The following is a 25470-nucleotide window of genomic DNA, read 5'->3' as shown; positions in this document are numbered from 1 at the left end:
ACAGTAAATCGAAGCTGGACGCTACATTGTGAAAGAAGCCATTATCTGTGCACCCGTATCAAACCAGACATGAACATACGGAGGTTTCACATACGAAAAGAATTTGTGTTTTATGATTAAGTGGTAAAAACTCAGAGAGAGCATGTGCATATGCATGTAAATGCTCCAGGAGATGCAACTTTTCATGTGAAACACTTCCTTGCATCAGGACCTGTGGGTGAGCTGCAGTCATCAGCTGGAGGGGAGACCCACTGTTTTCTTGCCGTTTCCAGGAGAGCACTTTCCTATGGCTGAGATCCCGGTCCCCAAACCAGAGTGGTGGCATAACTGAATTTAGAAATCCTTTCACTGCTTCTCTGCAAGAGTGGAGTGCACACTTACCTACGTATTATCAGATGCACAAATAGTTTAGCCTATAGTATTATGCATATGTACCTGTACATAAGCTGGCAGAACCGGCCAAAAGCCATGCAAGAACTTTACAACAAAATGAAGAATGAAGCCCCGTGTTCCTAAATCCCATCTTGGGGTGCCAGCAAACAGGACTTGCTCTGCTTTCTTGACCCAGGCTGCACTTCTGCTACATTCAGAGACAGCTCACATGCTTCTTTGTGCATGGAATGGCAAAATAAACCTATATTTCTGAAGTTCATGCAGTATATCCAGGCAAGGTACCCATTAAAGGCAAGTTCTACACCTCTGCTTTTAGCCATTGTATCTCTCTACCCATTCCACATCGGTACGCAGAGTCTGCACCACTTTTTCATAACTTTTCCCTAGTGTTTTAAGAAGAATTCATATTTCTGATTGGGACTGGGGAGCAATAAAAACATGTGCTGCAATCTTATTTGCAGAAGATGCCAGACACACATTTCAGAACCAGACTGGCTTTATCACACAGTGAAATACGCTATTTCAGCACTCCTGTGTCACTATGGAAAGACAAGGCTTCCACACATCTCCATTGCAGGTGGCTGTTCCTGCCTCTGGACCCAATGCGCCCTGGGATCTACCTCCCTTCACATACGGACTGGCAAAAATGTTTATCCCAGCACCCTGGGGCTTTAGCCATGTTATTTTCTACCACTGTCAAGAAAGTATCTGCAGATATTGATAAATTCTGATGTTTCACTCACATCAGTCCAGAGCTGCCTACACAATCTGGCAATAGTTTTCATTTCCCCAGCCCAAAAAGGAAACTAGTCTTACCAGTCCTGAAAGACTTCAGTACAAATGTGAGTGGGTAAGCCACGCATGTAACTCAAAGATATAGAAATTTCTGTAATTTTTCTTTAACGTCACATACCTATTTTTATTTCAGAGGAATACACAAGAGTTAGTCATCAGTGACTTTTGCAGGCTACATTAGAGACAAAAATTTCCAAAAAAGCAGCCACTTGCATGATATTTCAGATATTATTCTGTGTTCCCTGTCAATTCTTCTCTTGTTTTTGACATGACTTTTGATCACCGTCACATGACTGCAAAAGTTCACAAGGAATCTGTCTCAATTGGTCACTCTATCACAAAACACAAGAAATTTTACATGAGGCAGTTCAGCAACTCAGATTCAAGACCAAACCACCAGCCTTTAGCTACCTATGGGTTTCCATCTGCTGTCCTGATTCACCATTTCCCTTACCTGCCAGAATGCGCTGAAAATTCCACTGCAATTCTTTGTCCGGTGTGCAGTGAGGGTCTCACAGGGGGTATCTGTAGACCAAGGGCATCAATGGCGCAGACCGATCAATCATTCCTTCAAACGATCGGAGAGATTTCTCATGCCTTCTCCTTTCCCCTACTAAATAACCAATTCAGAATAAAAAAATAAGTTCAGTAAGATGACTCAAAACTAAGAGTTGTCAACCATTTCAAGCCAGTAGCCTTTCAAATTCTAGGGGAGCTATTCACATGCAGCTGAAAGCGATTGGTACAGACCTGGATTACTCTGTGAAGAGTCTATTTGACATCTCCTTTTCAGACTGCTGGGTGAACTGCAGCACAAGCAAAATCAGGTTGGTGATTCTATGATTTAAGAGCGTTCAACATTGGAAGTCAAAAAATCTAGTCTCCTTTCTCATCTACATGGCTTTGGACTGCCAGCAAACCTGGGGTGCAGCATCTCATCTTTCTAGCATAACATTTATAATATTCTGCTGTTCTTCTCACAAACACTGCCGAAGTTCCTTGTTTTTCAATTCAGTTCAAAACAGGGGCAGCACTTTTTGTTTCTCTGTCCTAATATCTGTTTATATTTTAGGAAAATCCAGGTGAAATGGCCTGTAATTATCTTTCAAGGGGCAGATTATAGATTTTACTATAGGCAAATCACTACATCTCTCAACATTTTAAATGATGCTGAAAAAGAATCTCACCAGAGGAAGAAGTCCAAATATTCTCCCAAGAAAACTGGGCTAGCACACTTAAAGCACAAAAGTTTCCATAGCCAAAAACATTCACATCTGGATGCTTTTAACGTTGTCAGCATGGCCAGACACCCACTTGTATCTGGGTGTTGTGCAATTGCAGCATGAAACTCAAACTCACACCATGAATCCAGAAGAAGCAGCCTAACACTCTGCCATCACACCCTTTCTTGTAAATCTTTGGTCCTAGAGAACTTCTCCCAGTTCTAGGGTTTGGAATAACTTGTTTGCAGATGAAAGCTGTCTTCTCCAAACCAAGTCCTGTATCCTGGCTGAGTTAGCTGGAGTTAAATCAGCATAAAACTAAAATAGCACAATGGAAAGTCAGGCCTACTGTTAAATCATGCTTCTATTTTTATCTGGCAAAGCACTTAAACATGTGCTTGAGATCCACAGAACTTAAGCATATGCTTAAAGTTAGTCCTGTGTTTACATGTATTGTTAAGTCAGGTCTTATAAACCAATTGATTTTGTGAATCTGGCAAAATATTGTGATTTTTAAGAGAAAACACACAGTGCTGATCTCCACATCCAAAAAGTGATCCATAGGCTCAGGATGCAGAACCTTGCACATCAAGCAGGAAAAGCTGAGTACTTGCAGTGGAGTTAAAAGCTCACACACACCTAGAAAAAGAAAAAGGAATATTTGAAAAAGAACTGTGAGATGGCACAAAGCAGGAAACAAAATTCAGAGTTAAGCAGGTTCAACCTTAGTAGAAAAGGTATACAAAAATGGTGGTGCAGGTAAAGCCAAGCAGTTCACCTGCAACACTGTCCAAAACCAGATACTTAACAGGCACACTATGGAGGCCATGCACAGAATGGTCACAGTTTTCCAGTTTCTGGCCATCAGCAATTTAGGGACTTGATGACCTCCAAGTCCACACAAGCCATTGTGTTAAGTAGCCTCCGATGAATGGATCCTACAGGATTTTGGCTGATCCAATCTTAAATTTATTTCATTTTGCCATTTCAGTATCCATCACCACTTCCACAATATAATAATGAAAATGTACTCCTTTTATTCTATGCTACTATCTTTTTTTAGCTTCTTTAGCACCCCTAGTCCTTGTGTTACAAGGAGGAGAGGGAATGATCACTCACCTCTTCCATATCACTCATGATTTTATAAGCCTCTGTCAAATGCTTCTCCAGTTTTCAAGGCTGAGGAGCCCTACTTTATTTAGACTTCTCCATTAAAAAAAAGACCCCTAGCTACTCTTACTGCTCTTTTCTAGGTCTTTTATACTTCTAATATATCTTTTTTGAAAACCAATAAGCAGATTTGCACACAGCAGCCAAGATGCAGGAATGCTACAGGAAGTTCAACATCTCCGCCTCTCCTCGATATAGTGCAGGGGCATAAGCTGTTGGTTTTATCAGTTATTCCAAATAACTCCAGAAATTTGTCTTTGGCATTTATAGGATTTCCAGTACTGGTCTTAGATTTCTGGAAAATCAGCAACAATTACTTTATAAATCCTTTTCCTGAATAAAGAAACCACAGAAAACACAGCTACCTAGAGCCATGAATAGATGAATAGTCAAGATTATTTCCCCCTGTATTATTTATGTATATTGACATTGACTTTTTTCTGCCACTGTACTGCCCAGTCTCTCAAGATTCTTCTGCAAAGGACCAAAAGACTTTTGTTATCACTGTCACAGTGATTTTTTGGCAAGAACACACTCCCTCCCTTCCTTTTTATTTTTTTTAGGTAGCACTGTTGAAGAGCACAGCTCCCCCTGCCCCAGAAACCCTTCAAGGACTGCGCCCCTAAAGGATTACTATAAGGAACATGAAAAATTTCTATTGTGGAAATTGCCTAATTATAATTATCCTTTTCTTCATACCTTGGTAAGACCTTTTCAAACCCCATTCAAAACCCCAAGTACACTATACTAAGTGTCACATGTTTCTCCAGATGCTTATTCATTCCTTCAAAGAACTCTAGGATTTGTGATGCATGCCTTTAATTTACAAAAGCTGTGTTAACACATCCACAATATATCGTATTTATGTATGCTGCCACTAAACCTGTTGTAATTTCCTCTCGAATTTTCCTGGTACAGAAGCCAGATTTGAGTAGTCTGTAGTATTTTTTAATCCCTGCTGGAACCCTTTTTAAGACTGTGTCACATTACTTAACTCTTTTGGGATCAAGGCTGACTGAAACAAGTTTCATGCCAAAGTAATTTAGTACATTTGAGTGAGTATCACTTGTCCTGGTGATTTGTTATTGTTCATTTCATTGATCTGTTTTAAAAGCTCTTCTATTAACAATTCAATTAGGGGGCATTCCTTGGGCTCAAACCTTGGAGGACTTCCTATGTGGTATGCAGCCGGTGACTTTTGCTGTTTGCCATACAGTGGTCTTACTGACCTTGATCGCTTCTTTCACACCTTGGTCATTTGCTGAACCCTTTTTTTTTCTTTTTTCTTTTTTTTTATTTTTGCAGGCTGCCAGCTCCTGTTGTATTTGGAAGAGCTTTTGTTATTAGTTTTCATACCTTTTGTGAGTCACTCCTCACACTATTTCAGTGTGTGTTGTCATAGTTCTACATTTAACTTGTAAGAAATTATATTCCTCTCCATTTGATTTGTTTAGGCATGATTTCCACTTTTTAAAGGACACCTTTATATTTCTAATAGTCACCCTTACACCACTGTTTAACTGTAGTAACTTCCTTTTGCGTTAGGTTTATTTCGGGAACTGGTGAGACATGTTTTCTCCAATTTGCATTCTTACAAGGGATGCTACTTACACTCTCAGCTCATTTACCTGGTCCTTTAATGTTATTTAAACTGCTTTTTAAAGAAGAATATTTTCATGGTCTTTGGGGTTTTCTTAATGTTATTATTTCTACAAAAGTATTGAATTTGACCATGCAATGGTCACTACTGCCAAGCAACTCTTCAGTGCATCAGCTGTAGTTTAAACAAGGTCCTAGTCAATTGCGTCTTTTCCCTTTTATTGGTCTGTTTAAAAATGTTGAATAAAATTTGCTCTTTATAGTCTAACTAGGACAAGTCTTCTCCAATCTCTTTTCTTGTATACTATCTTTCTGTTGCCTCTGATCTTTCTTAGTATTTTATGGATATTGTCACTGCCACGGTCAGCTGTTTAAAAGGGTAAGCTTATTATAATGTTTTTCTTGATTTGGCATGGCAACTTTCAATCCATAAAGAGTGGGTGGTAAATGATGATACAGATAACTGATTTATCTTATTGGACTCTGATTTCCAACAGACTGTGAGTCACTCCTCCAACGGCAAAATCTATTCTTGCCATTTCTACATAATAAGTATCCTGATCGTACAGCTTTGCAGTGATTCTCTTCATTCGGTAAGATTTCTGGAGGCCAGTGCATTACTATTCACCCAACCTCACTTAATATTTGTAGAAAAGCACAGATATACTGTTGGTCTTGGTCTAGCTGCTTATCTGCGTATGCCTTGTTTAACTGCTCAGACCGCTCTATTTTATTCACAGCCTGAATGTTATAGGTGGCTGTCCTGTCCTGCAGTGAGGGTACAGAGCTTTTCGTGCTGGGGAACTTGTCATCAGGATGAGTGTGTTCTTCTCCACATCCTCATCTCAAATCATTTTAAAACCAGCCTTGGTAATTGTTTTCATTTCCAGTGCCACTAGTCTGGCTGCCTGCATTTCAGAAGACACCATCCTTCTCACCCATTCTTAGAGCCTTTCCTGTTTCTAAGAAGTCTTCTTCCCACACCACTTCCTCAGACACATATTGCATTTCTGCTTTTCTGGGACAAGTATTTCTTGAATGCTGTAGTGGAGTTCCTGTTCTTTACTATCCTCTCCTACCAAAATATTATGTTTTGCCTCCTGGAGCTCTCTCATATTTTCTTGGTGATCATATGACCGTGACCAACCATGACGCACAAGGATGGTCACACCAGTTCCTTTCCAGTATCCTCTCAAAGGCTGCCCAGACACGACAAGATACAGTCTCCAGTGCTTTAAGTAAACCACCACAAGCTCCTTCCTGGCCTGGTATTCCCAGTTATCAATCCCGTGCAGCGCCACAGCCTGCCTCTTCCTACTCAGCAGGACTGTTGTCCTTTCAACATGTGTTTTGCTTAAGTGGATACACAACATTGCCTTCTGGCAAGAGAGAGAGGTCACGTGGACAGTATCTCTTGCACACATGTTTACTCATTCAGTCTGAAACACAAATTCATTATTTGCCTTATTGTCTCCTAATTCAAGCACCAGCAGTAAATCAAGCCAATTCTCCAGACAAAATCTCTTCTACATGTTCATTGTACTTTCAGCATCCAGAAAACAGAAATCTTCTTTTACTGCACATCTAAAACCAGCACAAAAACAGGGGAACATGTTTTCCAGAGGGAAAATTTGGTCCTTATACTTCCTATCACCACAGTCCTTACTCTCCTGTGGTTATGAAAGTTTCCTTCTATTTAGAAGCCAGTCTTTTGGGGAATATTATTGTGGTTTTCACATTTATTTTATTTTTTAAAGACTGACCCTTGGTTTAATTTGCAGAGATCACATGGTATAGAACAGATCAGGGAGTCTGGCACAGAGACAGGAGGTACCTTCACCCCTTGGACAATTACACATGAAATGTAAAACCTAGCAAGTCTTGCATTTAATCCTCTTTGCACCCCTTAGCCCCCTGCCAAAGATCAGAAATTCTTCTCTTAATAAGAATAAAAGATTTCAGAACACATCATCAACTCCTCCCTTTAGCCCTCAATACTGACAGTTTTATCTCTATACACAAAGCTGCTCCCCCTTTCTCCAGCTTGGCAACAAAACCCAAGCTCAATGAATATTTTATATGTGTGTGGTTAATGGAGCATTCTGGCTCCAGTCCATGAGGAACCTTACACAACGGTGTATTAACTGCTTCTCAATGTAACATTTTGAGTCTGTCCAAAAGGGATGTGTGTTTGCCAGTTGAGCCAATACACTATTATTGTCTTGTCAGCCTAGTTCCTGTCTTAGGTTCCAGAGCAGGGTCCCCTGCCACAGCAATTTGCCACCATTGTGCTCCCAAGCAGCAACCTGAGAAGATTAGCCCAGCTCCAAGCTCTATTTTTCCCCCTCTGTATTTTGAGGTCGGTATCTCATGTGGGGCAGGGAGTGCCTGCAGTCTTTCTCCTTCAAAGATATACACAGGGATAAGCAATCCCATCACAGATTAACACAAGCGTAAATACAAAGCAGTTAAGATGAGATTTTTAATTTTGATGGAAACCAGGCTTCCATATTCTTTCATCAGCTCTGAAATTTTGGCCTTAAAAATCCACCTGATTGATTGAAAAAGTGATAGCAGAATGACAATATTTGACAAAGTACTTATCACCTCCTCACTTTAAAAACCTCCTCTGTTCCTCAGGGCCATCACAGGCAGAACACCATCTCTATCAAAATCAGCACACAGTCATCTCAACAGACAGATGAGCACAGATCACTCCCCTTAAAACAGCATAATTCTACCCTGCACATAGAGAACATCTATGATAAATGGTAAAAAGAAGATAGCTGTTGGATTTCTCAGATGAAGCACCCTGTGAGAGTTAGGGGTCCAGATCTGGATGCTCACCTACCTCCCCAAGAGTTTGCGGGGAGCACAGGAGCTTCCAAAGCATGAATCATCCCAAGCTGAGGCAGATGTCTAGAATGGGTAACATGAATGGCATGGGCTGTTTATCACTCCTCACCGACCAAAGAGAGCGCCTAGATGACAATCTTACACTTTATGTCTGAGGTTTAGATAACTAAAATCAGGTGAGATGATTCCAGCCCCCAGGTTTGCAGACTCATTACCAGATGAGCTGCAGACCCTGACAGACTTAGGGCAGAAAATAACAAGATAAAGAAAAGTGCTGATGTGGAAGGAGTGATCTCATTTCTTCCCTGCCTGAAAGCAGAAGCAGTTTATGTTTCAGAAGGCAAAGCTCATCCTTTGCTCTCACGTCATTGCTGAAGCACAGTGGAAGCAAGAGACCACCACTGTTTCACTTTGCCAGACCCCACGGTGCTCTCTACAACATCTGTATGAGGTAGTCACCATCTACACAAGGCTTGGGTATTACAAGCCAGTAAGCAAGGCCCAGAGGTGCCAGGGAGAGACTGTTGGCCAAAAAATAGATGAGGTGAAGGTTTTCAATAGGACAAACAGTGCCTCCTCACCCAGCAGTGCCTGCATGCTCATCTTGCCCCAAACAGGCAGCATTGGAAGGGTCAGGAGCTGAAGGATGTGGGGAGGGGGCTGAAAGACACATGGATTAAGGGAAGCTCCATGGAAACTTTGAAGAAATTTCCTACTGCAAGGATTTGGGAGAAAAAGCAATAGTTTCCCCCAAAGCACTAAGAGGATCCACATGTCTCATATCACACTTCAGCAAGGGTAGACACTGCACAAATACAATCAAAAGCCATAAATCTGACTGACCAGAAGCTCAGGCTGCTCTGAATGCAGCTCTGAAGTCAGGTTGTTTCTCTCCCCTAGAAGCACACACAGCAAATCAGTCATTCTACCAGTAGATAATCCAGTTACCAGCCCTCCTCCTTCTCCCTCCCAGATCCCTCAGCTCCCCTCAATATTTTTGGTCACCCCCACCCCCGGCCCCCACCCTTCAGAACTATCATCAATGGAAAGTTTTGAGAATTAGCCGAAAACAACCAAAGCACCTAATTGACTGAAGAAGGGAAATGGCAACTTCCATCATCTCAAAAAGCTGCACCTTTCTCCTACTCATCTCAAAGCTGAATAAAGGAATTAAAAACATAGCCTGCGGCAGCCAGCAGAGATTTACAAGAAGCAGACATTAGTTTTCACTCTAAAGGCTGGGCGTGTTCGTGTGAGCCAGAAGGAGCAAACACAGAGAAAGAGAGCAGAAATGTACAGAGTCTTTGCATTTAAAGAGGAAGAAGAGAAAGAAAAAAAGAAAATTTTAAAACAACCAACAACAACAGCCTCTAAACCCTTCCTAATAAAACCGAGATCATCCTGGCAACATGAAATGCTACCCTACTTTGTTTATTTATCGACACAAAGAAAGAAGCAAGTTGGCACCTTGGAGGGTATTAAATGCTGTTTTTTTGCTGACTGAATGACCTCAGCCGAAATATTTTCCATGACAAGAGCCCAGAAGACGCTGGCACAGTGTCAGACAATAAGATTTTCAGAGTGTATTTACATTCTATCCATGGCCCCAGGCTGTTCCAAACCCATAGGCAGGTGCTGCCTTTATCTGTTCTTTGCTCACCTGGCTCCCTAGCAAAATGTTCTGAGGCCTGCAGCTCGGCTGCCTTAACTGTTTGCTGCCTGGTGCTTAGAAAGCTTCAGAGACATCTGGAACCCGGGCAAATGGAGGTGGCGACTCCAGTTGCCCCTGAAAGCTGAGCAGTGAGTGGTGTGTAAGTTTTTCCAACAAGCAGAGGGAAAATGGTGGTGGTGCAATGGTAAAAGGCAACTAAAAACCAGATGAATTCATGCTGAGGCAAAAGATACTTCTTAATAAAGGAAGGGAGAAGGTGGTTCTTTCAGGGATGCACTGCATTCTCCATCACTTGGGATCTTTAAACTAGGTCTGGGTAGCTCTCTAAGAAGAAACACTCAAGATCCTGCAGAAGACCAGAAGAGAGGGTCACAGATCCTGCAGAAAACCAGAAGAGAGGGTCGCAGTTACAACTTCTAGCCTTGAAACCTGTGCAAGACAATATGCCACTTTCAAGCCAGGGATGCTCACCAACCCACATCCCTACAGCAGTGGACAAAAGCGAGGGAGAGTCAGGCTAAGCCACAAAGAACCACAGGATTGTGTCTTCCAGCTCCATGGCACAAATTCCCTACATCAACGGCTTCCAGCTACATATTCTGCCATAGACCAGCTCCTGACCTGGTCTCCAGCAAAACTATCTGTTCCATCCCTGTGGTGGAAACAGCCTCCCCTTTGCTCGGTTTAATTTGGCTTCTAGTGCACAACTCCTTTCTCTTGAGTAATAAGCCTCCAGGAGATGCTGCGAGAGGATACGCCCTTAATACCATGCAACCAGGAAGAATGATAATTGCACTTTCAACAGCACTATGTACAAGGCAGCCACCAAAGCAGAGGAAGCATGAATTAAAGCAGGATAAAAAGGAGGGGCTTTACCATCTACCTAATAAGGCATTATTCATGCTTTTGGAAAGCTTCCTTGCAGAGAGATAAAGAGACATAATGGGTAGTCAGAGGTGACTGACTGCATCTGGAAAAGGCAAGGCCTGCCTGCCATCTCACAGCTCCGTTGTCATGCCGGACTCATTCTACCTTCCCAGCCTTCAGCTCCCCTTCCTCTCTTACCTTCTTGCCATGCATCCTTGTTTAACCCATTTAGCACCCACGTCACCTCACCCCCCCACCCATGTGCATGGCTCAGGTCTGGCCCACTCACACGTGCCTTTACATGAGTTCTCTCCAGTCCCATTACCTTCACCCAACCAAGGTGATCCCTTTTTTCCTTTCTTCTTCCTTTTTCTGTCATTCTTGTCTTCCCTGCAAAGTTCTTCAACTCTAATTCACTCCAGACCTACTGTGTGCAAAGCATGTCCTCCAGCCCACACCTATCAGCTCGCTAATGCCACTCCACATCAGATAGGATGCAGACTTCTGCTGACTGTGCTTGTAACTGTATTTATGTATTTGTCTGCCCTCACTTTCCACCCAGGAAACAAAAACGTGACCTTACCCTCCCACAAATTCATCATAATAAACTTCCACTCATGAGCCCAAAACAATGCTGTTTCAAGCATCTTCCCAAAAGCTAATTAACCACTGCTCACTTGCATAATCTGTCACTGTCCTTTTTGATCCTGATGATTAGTTATCATAATTTATAAGTATCTTGCAGCCTTTGCCATTTCTGAAGCTGTTTCTAGGTGTGCTCGATGATGGAGCTGTGCACGACTTGCTGCACTGGGAAGCACACCTCCAGGAAGCCTTTCCTGCTGGGCAGAAAAACAATCAATCTCTACCCACCCAGATGATATTTCATACGGCTTTCAGGTGCATGGGAGACAGACCCCTAGCGGGATTCTCAAAGGATCCTGATAAAGTTAGACAGTTCAGTCCCATCAAAGCCACAGCAGTTTGGGTATCCAGCCAGCTAAGGCCCTGTGAAAGCTCTGTGTGCATCTTCAGGAGCTAAAATGCTTTTGGAAACTGGACCTAGGTGTTAAATGTTTAACCAGGTCTGTGGCCAGCTCTCTGGTGCCTTATTCCTGGATAAGATTAGATGCACACATGCACTAAGTAAGACCACCACACAAGTAGATGTACGGAGAACACCTTTTCAAAGCTGTCCCTTCCCTGGCTCTGCACTCCCAACATAGCACTGTTACAGACTGGTTTAAAAAAATATAAACAAAACCAAAAAAAACACAACAAAACAAACAAACAAACAAAACAAACCAACACTACACTCAATCAATCAATCTGTAGTCCTCCTGGGATAAAATAAATGTGCTACAAAGAGCTCCGATCAGCTGGAACAGTGAGGATACAAATGGAAGAAAACATGAGACTAAGCAGGTACGGCACACAGCATCCATCTGCCGCCTCCCACTCCCAGCAGGAACTCCCAGTAAAGCCTGCACACAACATTGCTGCTACTGTCCAGCCAAGGACGTCTTTTAAACATTGCCTCTCTAATAATCCTGTAAGGATTTTTTCAACTCTGTCCTGTATAGCATTCTAATTACTCGCACTGTTTCAGTAGCTCAATCACTTACAGAATGTATTTTCATCCCACTAATTGTGGGTTTCCCAGAAGACTCAGTGCAGTATTTCATCTCCTCAGTGCTATTAAATGCCTTAGGAAAGCATCCAGCCTCCCAGAAGTTAATTTTTTTGTGTGCATATGGTTCTGGGGAGGAAGAAGGCAAATCAGGGGAAGAAAGATTTTTAGGCCGTAAAGAAAAAAAGACATTCTGGTTGTCAGCTTTCAGGGGGGAAAAAAAAAAAAAAGACAATATTTCAGATAATGTAACAGCCTCGTCTAAGTCAGCAGCAGGTCTGGAACCTGCTATGTCTAATGCTAATAGCACACAGCTATACCCCTGCACTGGGAAAAGTGATTTCATTAGTTAGTAGCTAAAGGTTATATCTATATCACTAATGGCATCCACCCAGGGAAGCAATTCCCAGCCTCCCAGGACAGGTAGTACCGGACATCTCATGCTGAACCGCCCAGGGCTAGCCTGGCTGTAGAGCAGACTGGCCATGCCCATAGCGCCTGGCACTCGGCCTTGTGGCCATAGGACATAATAGCTGCTTCTGTGTACGCTTGAAGTCAACATGCCTAAAATACTTTGAGAGTTGTGCGGCAGCCCACGAAGGCAATGTTTGTACAGCCTGACACTGAAGGGCTGTGTTGCATGCTCTGCAGAAGGGGGTGGTGGTGGCAGGGCCACCAGGTCTGAGGTGGCATGGAAGGACTGTGAGGGGTAGCGGGAAGCCAAACCAGGCCCACTGCTGTGCCACCTTCTGGGAGCAGTCCTGCCGGTCTTCTCTCGGTGGGATCCAGCAGGTTCATCCCAACAGCAGAAATGAAAATGGGCTGGGAGGCTGAGGTGCCTGGCAGTGCAGGCATATCTACTGCGTGCGGTCACCCCTCTGAGCCAGCAAACTATCAGAGAGCGAGACCCATAGCCTCCAAACGCATTAACTAGAGCCATGTATTTTGAAGGAAGGAAAGAATGGACATTTCCAAGTGTATCTGTATAGCATATCTGAAAAGCAGTAATTGTATGCTACTGCATTCCCTGGAGTGGTGGTAACATCATCCCTTCCCTCCATGCCAAGGAAATTTAGACAGAGCCCAGGGAAAAAACTGCAGTTCTAGTGGAAAAAAGGCCGAGACTTGCCAAGTCCCTGCAGCTCACAGCAGCAGGAGGGGGATGGAGATATAGCAGGTGGGGTATCTCTAGCCCAAAGCAGAGCCCTGTTTTCCAGCCCCTTCCTATTGGGTACAAAGTGCTTTAAAGCGAAGCCTTGTTTTCCATGATCCTGTAATGGTGGAAAAGGCTCGCAGGTGCTGTGCCACAGATGAAGATGCTTGTGCATTAACTGAGTAGATGTAACCCCCCGTACACACACTCTTAATTACATGAAAGGCAGATTTGGCACCTTGGTTTATAACAGGGGCTGTGAGCGGATCAACAATAAATTATTGGATTGCCGTACCTCAACTGTGACCTTGAGTCTTCAGGAAGAGACTTCCTAATTGTGGTCTCTGGACTGTTGTGGTATGCAGATCCCAGGAGGCAAGTCTGGTTTACTCTGGATCTCAGTGAACAAGAATCTGTGTCACAAAAGCCATTATCACAGTTGGCATTAAACAGCAAGCATCTTGCTAATTATATCTGCAAAAATACCCAGTTGAAATGGCCTGGGCAAACCAGAAGACCCCTACCTGTGCGAGAAATGCCCATGGTGATGTGAATTGGCTGCTCACATCATGGAAACATGTAACAACTCTGCCAGTGCTGAAGAGACTTCCTTCAGCAGCTCCTTTTGTAGCTCTCTATAAACATTTTTTTATGACAATTAAAGGAGATGGATCTTAGCACTTGTTGGGAATTAAAGGGAATGGAGCTCCACTAACCAAAAATAAAAACGAGGACAAGACAATCCATTGGGAACTCCTTTGGGCTTCAGTTGTGTTTCCACTCAAGAAGATGATATGGATTGCAAGGACAGGAGCACAACCAATTACCTGAAACAGTGGCCTGTGGGTCCTGTCCCGACAGCAGTTTCATCCTGAGATAATTCACTTGCACTACCCACAACCCTGCACCCCGGCACTCTTACCTGGCATATTTGATTAGGGTGGATGAAGAAATATTCCAAAAATTGAACTTTTACATCCCCCGCAGGGGTACAAAGCACAGAGCAAATGCCATGACTCAGATACTGCCTGGAACATATAATAAGGATATTAAACTAGATCATCATTTTATAGGTTACTTTATTTTTAATTGGGAAGAAGAAGAAAAAAAAAAAAAAAAAAAAGAAAACACAGAAGCCAACCAACCTACATATTTGGCCTTCAGATGAATTTTTGGTTTTACGTGACAGCTTTTTCCCCTACTTAAAAATTTGCATAAATACTGTCAAGACAGGACACGCATGGTAAAGAATATGCAAAAGCCAGAGCTAAGCCCAGCTGCCTGCCTCTCCCACTGCGCTCTGCCAGGACAGCGCAGATCAGCCGGGACTGGTACTGGGAGCAGTCCCCCCTCTGCAAGTCACTAGGTCAGGGACCTGGGCCTGCCGGCACATAGTCTTCCCTTTAGTGAGGCTTTCTTCACAGATCCTAAATGGAGAGCCTGGTTTTAGTTCACTCAGCCCCTTTCCTGCACAGTCCCTGTGATGTCGGAGCAGGGAGGTTGCTTCTTTTCCTGTGGAAATGGAGAAGAACCAGCTTCAATGCGACCTCCCCACCAGGAAGCTGCTGCTGTCCCCCGTCAGGAGGGGAGAGCAGGAACTGCACAGCAGGGAAGGACAAGGACGCTGGAAGGAAGGTGTCAACGTAAGGTTGTGTTTACCTGTACAAGGGCACCCTGCGTGATTTCATGCAGATTTAATTCAGCTGGTGCAAACTCCCATGCAGACACTTACTTGGGGTTCAGGGAGGTTTCTCTCTGCTAACCGGATTAGGAAAGATTTAAGCTAAACCGAAAGAGAAGAATGCACACAAGCACTTTCACAGCTTAGAAAATAAACAAATACAGAGCAAATCTGCCTTTAGACATGGCCAAAGCAACCAGAGCTCCCTTCCCAGCAACCATCCTTACAAGGAATATTTTATCTAATGCCATCCTCTTTGCTGCTTTTCCTGCCACAACCCTACATTACCACCCACTCGGTACAGAAAATTGCTGCACTTTACACCTACATACTGCTAAATAACTTACATCACTCCAGAATTTGGCCCAAGTAGCCACACTGGCATGTGAAGAAGTGTACAAAACAGCTAAGCGAATGTTCTTTGTCCCTCTGAGATGGCAGTGGGCAGCAGAGCGTGCCTGTGCTGTGACAGCCTGGCAATGTGCTGCAGTAGGAAGAGCCAAAGGCAAAGCAGAGGGAGGCTCCAGCCGCTACACGGCATTCAGCACAAGGAGGCTATTGCTCAAACCAGGTCCCATCAAGGCTTCCAAAATCCATACCAGTGGGTAAATACCCCCCATTTAAACAGTCCCTTCCCAGTGAGGACACTTGCACAAGTTAATGAAAGGGCATTTGCTGCCTGCCCGAGCAATACTGCTGCCATCTGTACTGAAGCTCTGCAGCGGTTCAGCTGGAGGTGCAACGCAACCAGCCAGTGAAAGCAAAGTTTACTGCATCCTCCCGAAAGGGCAGGGTGGATCTCCATCTGCAGGGTGTGGTTGCCTTGAGATGGAATTTGGTTGGGACTCAGGGGTAATAGCAGGAGTCCCGTGATGTTCACTCTGGAGAGGTGAGGATGTTGGTTTTACATTTTTTCCAAAAGGTTAGGAGCTGTGGTGAGCCTAATCATTCTGGCATGTCAACCTGTGCTATCTAGGGGGAAGAGCACCACCTTCTGAATTACCAAGTCAAATTGACTGTAGCAATCAACTTTTCCTTCCAAGTCCCCATCCAAAAACAAACAGGCCCAACCCTACTTAACTTATGAGATCATAGCCCAAGGCATTGTAGCTCTCTGGGACATCACTGCCTCACCCATCATCTACAAACATCAGTTGTGCAGGGATGGTACAGATCTCTCCCAGATTTTACATACACAAAGATCTCTGACCAATGACATAAGCCCACTAGAAAGTGCCTGCAGCACCTCTCCGAGGTGGTAGGTAACCAGCAGAGCCATGGAAATAAGGACAGAGCAGTGGAATCATCAGGAACATGTGCTGCGCAGAGCCCTAACCTCTCCTGGCTGGCTCCCAGTGAAAACTCCTTGCCCAAGCTGGTGCTTGTCATTCAAAGGCTGCCTTTTGTGAACCCTGCTGCACCAACGCTTTGCTGCTGCTCAGCTCCACTCAGAGTAGCATATTCATCTTCCCATCATCACTTCAGAACCTATTTGCATTGTTAAATCACTAAGAGAGATTGGTTTACCCTTGATATCTTAAAATCAAAGCTGCCTGAGTGAGAGTGCTTTCTTTTGTTAAAGCACATTACTACCCTTAATGGGTTTCTCAAATGTATAATCCATACCTTACACTTCAGAAGTCATAAAGTCTTATTGTCCTACAGTTCAGGCCTGACCCAACACCTCCTGAAGCAAAAGCAAAAAGTTCTCATTGACTGTTTCTTGGATCTGGCCTTTTCATAGCATTGGTTCTCTGACCTCAATGCAGAAACCTTCATCACTGCCTAAAGAAGTAACTTTATTCATCCATACCTTACATGTGGCAAAACAGAGGTATGATGAGCCGCAGAGGTCCATGACAGGTCAGGCTGTGACTCTGAGCGGAGATCAGAAGGTCTGAACTCTGGACCCAAGATAGCTCTTTAACCACTACCTACCACTTTCCATTAGCAACACAAAGAACCACGAAACACAGAAAAAAAAAGGAGAGTAATAGCTATTAAATCTCTCCTAGCTGGCACAAAAGTGCTGCTTGAAGTGTGTAACTGGAACCTCTGATGACCATTTCACAAGCCTCTTGGGTGTTCTGCTTGACAGCTTTGTACCTGGGAATTGGCTCCATTCAATAGTTTCACAAACAAAATCAATTCAGGTAGTTGAGAATACATATACTACTTGAGCAGGCAACAAAGCTGGGAAGAGCTAACACTATATACAGCAGAGGATCAGAAGTCAAAATTATCTTGATAATCTGGGAAAACTGGGGCAGGAGGGATGGTAATTCAGTGACAATCAGTGCAAGACACTATGCTTGTAGAGGCATCCTTCCTCCCAGCTCAGCATAGGTAAGGTCTCGACTGGTGGACTGCCTCTAGCCTCAGACTCACCCTTCAAGAAAGATGTGGACAGACCACAGAGTCCAGAGAAGCAGAAGGTTGGGAAACATGATCTCCAGCAACCACACGAGCTGGGGTGTTTAGGTAAGGGGAGACCTGGCTAAGAGGAGCAAGAGGGACATCTTAACTGCGCAAAAGGCCATGTAATAAATGGGTTGGACATCAGGGCTTCCAACCAGCCCTCCTTTAGTGGCTGTATGATAATTCCACTTTTGAATTCTGGAGCCATTTCTGTAATAATTATATGCTTTATGACTAAGAAAGAAGCTTGAAATGTAATTTGAGGGTAATCTAAAGGTTAAAAAAGTTGTAGTTAAAAAAAGCTTGAAAAACTTTGTCTTATGTCATGATTTGGCTCAGGCTGGATGAGAAGATCCAGAAATTTTGATCACCATTTGGCAATGCTTACTTGCTTCCCTAAATGGTTCTAAAATGGCACCAACATTATATCAACCATGTTACCTCCTCCCATTGTCTATGTTTTTACTGACATGGATATCTGCAGGCTGATGCAGCTTTCCAAAGCACCCAGACGGCACAGGGGAGTGGAGCCCCTCTCTCTATTACATTGCAACTTAGCACCAAATTATTCCTTATTTTTCTGCAGAACTTTCTAAATCTATATCTGATTTGCTCTGCACTGACCTACGCAGGTCCTGCAGCGCACTTCACCTCCCAAATTTCACTCTGTGCCCAGCAAACATTAACATTCAGAGTAAGTTTTCCCTCCAGGTATGAGCTTGGCTTTCTTTCAGAGCAATCTCATTTTCCTATCTGCATGCACACTTGTGCTTCCTTAAAGAGCTTGAACTCCCATTAAACAGAAGAGTCTAAATGACAAGTGTTAAAATAATTTTTTTAACCTATTCTCATTCAGCAGGTGCCCTGCTTCCCTGCAGATGGGGCACCATCTCCAGCCTACTCAAAAAGCCCTTACCAACACCAGCATCTCATTTTTATCCTGATTTTCAGTCCCTAGTAGACAAGAGGAAAAAAAAAATAGCAACTTGTGTGGATCCCATCTAAAACCACGTGCATAAGTTCAAAGATAATTAGCCTTTTAGTTACTAAATGCTGTGCAAAGCACACATTTAAGAGCTAAACCTGATTTTAATCTTTGCTTAATTCTTTTGCCAGAGAGTCCCATTCATAGTGAGGCAGCTGTCTAAATATCCCTGCCCCTTGGGGCGAGCAGACACGGGAGCCTGCTGCGATGCTGGTGAGTGACCCCAGCTGGCTGCTCCCCCGAGCCAAGTCCAGCTCATTTGGGCCAGAGGATGCCAGCAGGGCTAGACCCCCCCAAAAAAAAGGGTTTCTCTGTGAAGTCCAAATTTTTTCTCCTTCCTCAGTTCATCTTAAAATTGTAAGAGAGAGCTGGGTAGTGAGAGCGGTAAGATTAATGCAAAGTAATAGCCTCGGTAGTGAGGAAGGACATGGTTTACACCCCACTGCCTTCATGCTGGCTAGGCACGAAACCATCAGTCCCTGCATCCTCTGCCCCATATGACACATAACAGAGTCACTCCTTGGGTCCAAAAGGCCCTGAACAGCCCAAGGGCAACTGCAAACGGTGGGACAGTCGCACAATTGTTGTACTCCAAACCACAAGACTGATTTTTTTTTTTTCTTTCATAACACCTTGTCGAAGCTTTGCCACGCTACGAGTGCCTGCTTGTAATTACGCTCCTTAAAAACAAGTAAATAGGGTATTTTTTTTAATAATCTCAAATGGCCTTCTGTAGAATGTGATTAGACATTAATGCCTTCTAAAGCCAGGCAGCATATGCACTTCCACAGAAAGAGATGATGCCAGGACACAACCACCACCAAAATGTAATGAATCTGCTCTCTGCAACAGGCAGCAGCCTACACCAAGGTTTATTCACTCCATTGTCTTAATATTCTCCAATATTTAGGGAAGCAAGACGCTACTGCGTAACCAGATGATTATCCCCCCATGTGGGATATGTAATGCATGAAATGGGAAGGAGCTGAACTAAGGAATATGCCTGTGGTGTGATAATACCCTTTGCTCCTTCTCAAAAAGGCCAGTGCACTCTTCAGCTGCAGACCAGGGCTGACTACCATTTTAGTATTAAAATGATCTTTAAGGGTTTTTATTTTTGCTTGACCAGTTTCTCTCTTATTGGCTCTTAGGTTCTAAAGTATAGGGTGTGGCATAAAAATTGCTTTATCTTCAATACGTTCCTGACATTTAACCAGGCAAGTCTTTCAGTCACAACCACTTGCTAGTCCTTCCCTCTGTCAGACCCTAGGAGCCCAATGCCTCGCGTGAGGAACTAAGGTGAGAGCCGGGAAGCAAAGCTGGGAGAGGAGAAGACAGATCGCAAGAGACATTTGGAAAGCAAACAGCCACCACGAGACAACATTTTACTTTCAGGCCCATGTTCACACAGACTAAACTGTCCGTCAGCCCCTCTGCCAAATACTTCCCATGGAGTGGCTCCCGGCAGCTCCCTGCTCAGCACCATACTTCAGTCCCAGGAGTGACTCCTCAGAGAGACAGTGCCAACCGGGAGTACTAAGGCTCAGGAGGAGTTCAGATGCCCTCCAAATAGCAGGGGGTTCTATTTACCTACTCATTTATCTGAGCTGTACAGTTAGCTAATAGCTTGCACAGCGCTTTGAAGCGAGAAGGCTCTAGACAGAGGAGCATTAGAATTAGTCACATGAAAGCTACCATGAAGAAAAGGCTTTTCTTTTCTTTTCCACCAGGTTCCCTATAAACCCGGTATTGCCAGGTCTAAAAGACTATTAACTCACACAAGAATGAAAAAAGTCTGATCTTGAATAAAGAGCCAACGGAGCTTAGAAATCACACCTAAGAAATGGTAGAAAGGCTTCCCTAGAAACTCAAATTTTAAAAAAATAACAGCAAACCCATTTGGGATCCTTTAGACTTGCCTGCAAGCCTTGTACTCACCTCCATATGAGTTCACACCCACACAATGATTATACAAGCCCTCTTCTCTTGCAAAATCAAGCAGAAAACAGTCTATCACAAGACAGGTAATAAAAACACAAGATTGACCCGCTTTACCTTCAACATCACTACTTTTCCTAATTTGAGATACCTTTCCCCTGCTTTATCATCCAGGAAATTCTACCTTTTCCTTCTTGTGTGAGGTTGATGGTTGCTGAGGGCCTCCTACAGCTCACCAGTGGGCTCAGCGCTTCCAGGATACAGCTTCAGATCAATGTTCTCGACTGGGTGGATAAAAATACAAATAAATCAAACCACAACCAAAAAAAGCCTCTGGCAAGCCAGAAGAAAGCTAATAGTCATTATATTCATCTGCAGGATGTGAACTTTCCCTGTCCTTACTGATTTCTCTTATTAAGCAATCATCAAGCACTGATAGGAATTTTTTGCAGGAAATGGTAGTACAACGTGTTCATAAGAAAAACACCAATAGAGCAGGTAGCCAATATGAGCCACTTGACATTTCAGGAAATTAAGTTGTACCGTGGTCCCAGCTTATAAGTCAGTAAGACCCACAAGGGAACTCTTGGAGACCTGCTGTGCTTTCATTTCAAATGTGACAGCCACATGGGCTAATTGAGGGCAGTAGCTGCGTGTGCTCTGTCACAGCTGTCCTCCTGCCCTTCCTCTCTCCCCGCAGCTCCTACGCTGCTCAGAGCCCGTGTGCCCCAGCCAGCTTTGTCCTTTAAATGCTGAGCACACTATTCTGGGGGTGAGAAAAAAAAAGAGGATTTGGAAGGTCGAAAAACCCCAGTGAAAACAATAACAGAGTTACAGAGAAAGCCTCAGATCTCTGTCAAACAGAGACGAACGTATTTTTTGGGGACGCAAAGTTCAAAGCCTGAAGCATCTCACCCCTGGATGACAGATCACTTGGGGACCGCAGGTATTGCAAGTACCAGCTGGGGAGCCAGGGTCAAGCACTAAGGCTCGCCAGCTGAACAGATTTATAGGTTGCTTTTGTCCACATCATTGCCAAGCGGACAGAAAGGAGGAGGTTGAGCAACAGCAGTATACGGGCCAGCTGTGTGGGAGATGGAGAGACAACCAGCCTGAAAGGAAGGGAGCAGCCACCAAGACTGGTGTTTGTTCAGCTGTATTCCTGGGGGAGCTCCTGCTGACAGGGACAGGGACAGATAATAGTGAGCCGCCTTACACAGAAACATCCTCTTCTTCACTTGAGAAAAGGCTGAAGCCAGTTTGGGAAGCTGTGAGCTGCCACTCATGGGCCTGTGTCCCAACAGGCTTGTTGCCAAGGTGCCAAGAGAGAGACAGCGATAGCAAAGACCACACACCTTTCCTTTGTGGGGACAGAGAGAGGAGGGAACTCTGGAAGCTCCTGGGGACTGTGCCCCCTCTCTCAGGGGACTGCCACGTACTCTCTGCTGGTTGAAATTTACTTTGAGAGACTAAGGGCTGCACAGGTACAAAGGCAATTCAGGTCCCCAAGACTCTTGGCTGCTCTCCACGTTTTCCCATTCAAAAAGCTTGGACCATCTTGGAAAGCTTGCAGGATTGCAGCCAGTACTGCTGCTACTCCCAGTTAAAGATACCTTTAAGCTACCACATAGGAAACTACTAGTTCCTCCTCCCATTAATTTGGTGGGTGCTGAGGGTCTCCCTTCAGCCCACTGAAGCAATCAGCGCTTGCAGGATATTGCTTTGGACCTGTCTGGGGGCAGCAGCTGCCCCACTGCGGCTGCACTGTTACCCTGTGCACACAGCCTGGCTAAGAAGGGGTTCAATACTCAGCTCAACCTTCAACCGGCTGTGTGACATCAGGCAAGCAGGCAAAATGGAGGCCCGAGGAGCTGAAAAGACCTGCTTGATATCACCCAGCTGGTCAAGAGAGCTTCAAGAAGCAATCAGTGCCCCCCAGTCCCCATCCTCCCAGCCGAGCCCTGCTCCTGAAAGAGGAGCAGTCAGGGACAAAGCAAAGGCAACAAACTCCACCCAATGAAGCATTATGAGACTGTAAAACAACTTAGCTACAGACCAGCCTAACCAAGGAGCAGCCGAAACCTTTTGGGGAAGGGGCACTGAGAATCCCACCATTTTCTGTCCCCTGTAACATCTGCTCCATCACTTGCAATGGGCTCATACAGGGAAGTCACACGAAGGTAAAACACTAAATTAAAACACTAATGCTGCAAACATTCACCTCTATGTAGGCGTGGAAACCTTCAAGTTTCCTTTTTATAATACGGATGGGATCCTACTTTTCATTGGCACAATAGAAAATAGCCACAAAAATTCCACACACACAGCATCAGACCTCGCAACCAGCCTCGACACGCAGAGCGTCAGTAATAAAACACACCCCTACAGGGATTTAGCACTTTGGCTTGTGCTCAGCTGGGGGACTTGGGCAGGACTTTCACTCTTCAGACATAAAAAAATACTAATTATAATCAGCTCTGTCATTATTTCAACCCCCGCACCCCCCCTTCCCTGTCAGCAAAGGGGAAAGGAGCCATGTGCTGATGGGATTATGGATTTGCATGAACGAGATGGGGCCAACTGTGTGTGTGTGTGTGTATGTGTACTGCATCTGCCCTGGAAATCAAACAGCAGCTTCAGAAGGGGCACCCTGGGAAGGGCCCTCAGGTGCCAAAGGAGAAATTCAGGGAAATATTCTTTTATTAAAACAATTACAACAGCTGCTGCATGTACTTCCTTATGCACACATGCAGGCACCTCCACCGCCCCGCTTCCTGTCCACTGCACACATCCCCTCTGCCACAGACACTCTTGCACAGCCAGGTAACAAAGTAGTTTTCTAGGTAAATCTGTGCAGAAGCCACAGTTCTTCTCTTACCAACACACCATACATCCCTGGTATATGCGTCCCCCTCACACCTACCGTTCCCAATGAATGTCATGCCCTGTCCCATCCCACCAGAAGAAAGTGAGTCTCCAAAATGCAGGCAGCAGGGGAGGTTTTGTGCTGGCACCACAGCAGGCACTGCAGCCAAAAGAGCAGGCTAGAGAGTACAGAGGGTCTGAAATGGCCAGCCAAGGCAAGGACTTCCCAGGGATAACTGAAATGTTCTTCTTTTGTATAGACTGTTTTCCTCCCTTTCTAACTGCCTCTTCCCATGAACTGAAGTGGTGGCGTCCTGCAGCACCCTCTAACCAACGGTTATGTTGGGGTAACGCACCAAAGTTTGAGATTTAGCTCTTTGCCAACCACCTCTGTGCTCATTCATATGCATGGAAAACTAAAACAACATAAACACATCTAACTCCCCATAAAAATTTGCAAAGCTGCTTCCACATTGCCTGGAAACCTAGGGTCCTGGTTAGACTAGTTGCAAGGTGCAATTCCTGATTTTCCACTACGCCCTTCCATTGCACTGGAACTTTCTCCTTCCTGCTCTACTCCACTCCACCCATGTGTCTGAGATATTCCTCTTTGGCCTTTTATCTGGTATGTACTCTGGAAGCTTGACTGGGATGGTCTCCTTGTTAGCTGTCTGTGTAGCATCCACCAGCGTGGGGTAGTGAAAGGCTTCAGCAGGGAATCTGCAAACCTGTAATACCGAAGGGACATGCAACCATGCTGTCTTTCATTGAAAAAACTGCAAAGAGGCAGGAAAATGCAGACACACTGGTGTTCCTCCCTCTCCTCACACAGGCTTCCCTCCTTCCCTGTTTACCTGCAATGCAAATGGAGTTTGGAAGAGCTCAGGGCTCCAGGCAGGACCACTGAGTGTCCAGTTTCCCTGGACACGCTGCATGGTGGCATACCTCTATGATTCCCACAGGTGGCTGCAGGGCTTAATCTGCAAATTGATCCAGATGGACAATTACTAGACAGATGGGGCTCGGATACACGATGGAGGGAAGACTACGGATATACAGCACTGGAGCCTAGTAGAAAACCCATAGCCTAAGACTGCCAGCTTCACTTTCACATTCAGTGCTGCTGCTTACACTTTCACCGTGCCACAGCCAAACAGGTTCCAGATGCTGCTCTTCAGGTCTGTTAGCATGATACCTTTGCTTTGTGCAGGTGTTGGCAACCACGCCTGCATACAAAGCAGGGCAAAACCCAGCCTAGGCTGGAGAGCGGCACTCCAAGGTCATCACTGGAGGCTACATTTTAGCTTGCAGGCACCAGCCTGCAATAGCGCACTGTGATGCTACAGCATACACAGCAAACGCCATCTTGCTCAAGGAAGGCACTTCCTTCCTTTATCTTCCGTAGCTGGTCTGTCCATGAGAACAGTCTGTTTCTGCTCCAGCCAACCCTTTTTTCATTTGGGGTGCACTGGGATAAGCCAGAAGGCATGCTCCGGGCAATTGCCTTTTGCCTTGGGACAGGATGCCTTCTCTCTTCACACAGACACAGTCTGCCCCTTCCAGGCAGGCTCCAGTACCAGAAACCAAGAGACATTCTGATCAAGATCCAGACTAAGTAGCAAGTAATTTGGATTTTAAACACTTTTCTAATTAGACTTGCTTGGGACAAACAGCTGCAAACCACTACGCCTCGACTTCTCCATTCGGAAACTAGAGGGATATAAGACTTCTGAAACTCCAAAAAAATCTAAAAGGGCTGAGAGTTAAATGGTTGCTAATACAGCCCAATAACTCCCCACTTGCCTCATCAGCATCTGTCCACTTGCAACCGATATCCAACTAGCCTTAGTAAACAGAGGTCAATAAGCAGACAGAAAACCTTTTGACCGGCAAAGCAGCCATTGTTCTGCCAGTGGAGGCTTGCACAATGCTCGGGCACCTCTAACACAACAGCACTTCAGCTCTGAGATTTGAAGAAGGGTAAAAGCATCTGCAATAGGTTCGTAGTGGGATGCATAAAGGTCTCCCGGAAACATGACACCTCAACAGGCTAAGCATTAATGTCTGTGAAATGTTTCTGCAGGGGCAGAAAATTGGCTGAAGCTGTGAAAGATCTAGCTCAGCAGCTCAGTCCATTGCCCAAAATAACGAGGTGGTGGCATCTGGGATCCTCCCCCACCAAGCCTGCCAGCAAATGCCCCAGCAATCCCAGCGAGTGTTCACCC

General features: G+C 44.7%; 1 long non-coding RNA gene across 1 annotated transcript in view; it reads right to left on the bottom strand.

The window, feature by feature from the left end:
* The window catches only part of LOC308072948, a 74811-nt gene extending 49341 nt beyond the window's left edge, over positions 1-25470 (bottom strand). Inside the window, exon 1 of the long non-coding RNA XR_013931853.1 lies at positions 1-25470. This exon is cut by the window's left edge and continues 12856 nt beyond it. This is a non-coding gene — a long non-coding RNA (uncharacterized lncRNA).

Source organism: Falco punctatus (genome assembly GCF_963210335.1).
Source record: "Falco punctatus genome assembly, chromosome: 13".
NCBI classification, from domain to species: domain Eukaryota; kingdom Metazoa; phylum Chordata; class Aves; order Falconiformes; family Falconidae; genus Falco; species Falco punctatus.
This window is presented reverse-complemented; position numbering and strand designations above follow the sequence as displayed.